The sequence below is a fragment of the Oryx dammah genome, unplaced genomic scaffold, assembly GCF_014754425.2.
Source record: "Oryx dammah isolate SB20612 unplaced genomic scaffold, SCBI_Odam_1.1 HiC_scaffold_27, whole genome shotgun sequence".
Taxonomy (NCBI): domain Eukaryota; kingdom Metazoa; phylum Chordata; class Mammalia; order Artiodactyla; family Bovidae; genus Oryx; species Oryx dammah.
This window is the reverse complement of record NW_024070211.1, coordinates 11,221,186-11,225,229: the sequence shown is the minus strand read 5'-3', so window position 1 is coordinate 11,225,229 and position 4,044 is coordinate 11,221,186. Positions and strand designations below refer to the sequence as shown.

General features: G+C 42.1%; 1 non-coding gene across 1 annotated transcript; it reads right to left on the bottom strand.

The window, feature by feature from the left end:
- Positions 1-237: 237 nt before the first annotated feature.
- Positions 238-370, bottom strand: LOC120855221. The gene has a single exon (XR_005719190.1). It is a non-coding gene; the product is annotated as a U11 spliceosomal RNA (small nuclear RNA).
- Between the last annotated feature and the right edge of the window lie 3,674 nt (positions 371-4,044).

Genomic DNA, 4,044 nt, shown 5'->3' with positions numbered 1-4,044 from the left:
CTGCGTGGCCCAGCGAAAAAGTACGTCACTTAACTCTCCTAACTCGCGAAAATAAAAGAAATCATAATTTAGCTTTTGAAAGTACACTAGTTCACTCTACACAATTTTCTACTTTAAAAAAATCGAAGTTTTTGAAACACGAAATACGTAACACCCACAACCAAAAAAAAAAAAAAAAAAATCATACAAAAAAAAATAATGATTAACTTCACAGTCTGCTCTATAAACACTGTAAGTAGGGGCGCCGGGACCAACGATCACCAGCTGCCCCAATAGCAAAAATTATGCTTCCGAAATCTCTTGATGTCGATTCCGCACGTAGAGCAAACGAGCTGCCCTACGTGTGCCACTCACGACAGAAGCCCTTTTTGCCTTGCCGGCTTCCAAAGCAGGGTGGCAGTGTCGGCAAATCCCTTTTTTGATAAAGGTGAAAATAAAGTCGATGCAGTTTTCCATTCAGAGTTCCCAAAGTTGAGGATGTAACGGCAGACCCTTCTGAAAGGGAGAGAAGTCTTCATAAGGAGACTCTATCATCTGTCTTTGGATTTTTATTTAAAATAAAAGCCGAGACTTGAGTCGTATGCAAATATGCGCGGTGCTTGCTGGGAAGGTGCCTGCGGGTGCTTAGGGAGGCGTAGGGGAGGGGTTTGTAGGAAGGAGCGTGATTCTCTGCTGCGCGTGAGCTGCGCTTCGAGACTGATTTTCCGGTAGATACACGTACCTATCTGGGGAAGACTCAAATCTCACCCTATTAAAATTGAAAATGCACAACTTGTGCTACTCCTAGGCGTTCACCCCGAAGCGGCCACATGAGCACTGGAGGCGTCGGATCACTGTAAGATCAAAACACTGGGAGCAATTTAACCTTCACCTACGCAGCAACGGAACCGCAGAATGTGGTGGGTTTATAAAGTGGAATGCCATCTGCTGCACTTCCAAGGAGTAAATTGGACATCAAAATACACAGATTGATAAAAGCAGTAGAATAAGGTACAGCGTGATACCATTAACTTAAGCAAACAAAAACTATTGTGCTTTATCAACAAATATTTTAAAACTGAGTGAAAAATGTGTTGCATAGGGTACCGCATGATATCATTGACGTAATAAAAAGCACACGTGTGCATACAAAACCCAGTGCTTTATTTTTTATGGCTACATATTTGTATTAAAACATATTAATGATTAATGCTGGAAAGGAGGAAAGGAGTCGGCACAGACACACAAAACTTTAGATTTACTTATAATGTTTTGTTAAAAACCCATAACAATTATTTTATTATGTATTTTGTCACTTGTGCAATTAAGACTATTTTAAAAATATAGTCCTTGCTTTCTGTAATTTCTCTGACATTTCTTAAAGTCAGGTTTGCGTGCTAAGTTGCTTCAGTCTTTTTGGCTCTGCGACCCCATGGACTGCAGCCCGCCAGGCCCCTCTGTCCATGGGATTCTCCAGGAAAGGACACTTCAGTGGGTTGCCATGCACTTCTCCAGGGTATCTTCCCCACCCAGGGATCGAAACCGGGTCTCCTGTCTCCTGTACTGCAGGTGTATTGTTTACCGCTGAGCCACAGAGGGGGAGCCCTAAGGTTAGGTTCATTGAGGTATAATTTATATACAGTAAATTCACCTTTTTTATCATACAGTTCTATATGTTTTAACAAACTCATATAGATATGAATCTGTTATCACAATCAGTATTTTTATCACCCCGAAAAGTTCCTTTGTCCCTTTTTCTAGTCAACCTCTCCTCCCATCCCCAATCCTGGCAACCTCTTTTCTGGCCCTGTAGTTTTGTGTTTTCCAGAAAGGCATAAAATTGGAATCATTCATGTATATTTCATTTTTTAATATAAAAAAGAAATTGGAAAGAAATTGACATAGTACAGAAAAGTGAGAATTGATACTGTACAGAAGGGTGAGAATGGTTTTCCCAAACTACTATTAACAGTTTTGTGTTTATCTTGCCTCCTACCCAGAGGGGTGCAGTCACTGTGGAAAACAGTATAGAGGTTTCTCAAAATCTACAAATAGAACTATCATAAAACCCAGCAATTCCATTCCTGGGTATGTATCTGAAAAAAAACAATAATTTGAAAAGATCCATGCACCAAGATGTTCATAGCAGCATTATTTGCAATAGCCAAGATATGGAAGCAACTTAAGTGTCCATTAACAGATTAATGGATTATATATATATATATATATATATATATATATATATATATACCCAGCCATTAGGAAAAGAATGAAATTTTACCATTTGCAGCAACTATGAAATTTTACCATTTGCAGTGACTTGGATGAACTTGGAGGGCATTATGATAAGTGAAGTAAGTCAGAGAAAGACAAATATTGTATGATATCACTTATATGGGGAATCTAAAAGATACAACAAACTAATGAATATAACAAAAAGAAGCAGGTTCATAGATTTAGAGAACAAACTAGTGGTTACTAATGGGGCGAGGGGAGGGTCGATATAGGGGTAGGGAAGTGGGAAGTACAAACTACTAGGTGTAAGAGAGGCTATGAGAATGTATTGCACAACATGGGAGATATATAGCCAATATTTTGTAATAACTAAATGGCGTGTAACCTTTAAAACTGTATAAAAAATAAAATTAAAAAGAATAATTAAGACCCAGAAAAAAAGTAAACTGGGTCTTAAAAGGACAGAGTGCAAAAACAAAAATGGAATGCCAGACCCTTAGGAGAATGAAGAGAGCAGTGGCAGAGAAATTAGACTAGTACCATAGCTTGGTGCCTAATGCTGAAGCCGCCTGAAATCTGTGAATCTAGATCTGCGGCACGGTTACCGGTGGATTGGGAGTTCGATGGGATGAGGATGGCAACATACAAAGACAGGGAGAAAAAGTTGCTGTACCATTCCTGGTGGGAGGCAGCTTTTCATGCTGACAGTACTGCTGCTCACTAAGCTATCACAGCACTTTGTACACTACTTTTTGTCTGTGGATTCTCGTCCATCTTAGTTTGGGGACCTGGGCTCTAGGAGGGACTCGGGCTGGAAGGCACTCAGGCTGGAATAAGGTCTTCTTTACAACTCTAGCATCTAGCAGGAATTCAGCAGTTCTCACCAAGCATTTGACATTTATTTGATAGACGAAGTAACCGAAAGCATCAGTTCTAATGATTAGACACTTCAGGCTTCAGGGTGAGAATTCTGAGTTCCAGTTGTGCCTCTGTACTTATTAGTTAGAATTTGGTTAATCTCTCACAGGTTTCCTTTATTTTCTTCTGGATCCGTCCCGCAGGACGCGGATCTTACTTCCCCTACCAGGAATAGTACCCGCGCCCCCTGCAGTGGGAGCGCCGAGTCTTACCCACTGGACCACAAGGTAGGTCCCTCTCACAAGTTTCTTTAAATCGTTAAATGACTTAGCGACGGTAAGGTGTTTATAAAAAGTTCCTGGTGAATAGTAAGCGCTCAATTGTTACTGCCAACCACAGCCATAAACCATTCTTTCTTGTGGCGTTTCTCCGGTTGACGTCCAATAAGTAGGTATCTTTGGAGCGTTGGTCCCAGAAGATACTACTGTCCTCAATTCAGTTTCAGTTCAGTCGCTCAGTCGTGTCCGACTCTTTGAGACCCCATGGACTGCAGCACGCCAGGCCTCCCTTGTCCATCACCAACTCCCGGAGTATACTCAAACTCCTGTCCATTGACTCGGTGATGCCATCCAACCATCTCATCCTCTGTCGTCCCCTTCTCCTCCCGCCTTCAATTACTGTCCTCACAGCACGACAAAGACAACCACCAAAAATGCCGACCTCTAAGCCATCCGATGGCATCAATTACCGGTCTTGCTAGCAGTATACACAACAAGCTATTTTGGGGAGAAACAATAAGGTCCGGGTTAGTAACGTCGGGATACAAGGCGCAGAGCTCGCTCAGACTACCAGTCAGTCACAAACAAGAAAAACCCCAAGCACCAAACCAGAGCTTCTCGGCAAGATCACCACCACGTGTCTGAAGGCAGTCCGCGCCTGCGCAACCAGGCGCGCGCCCGCCGGCCGGAAGAG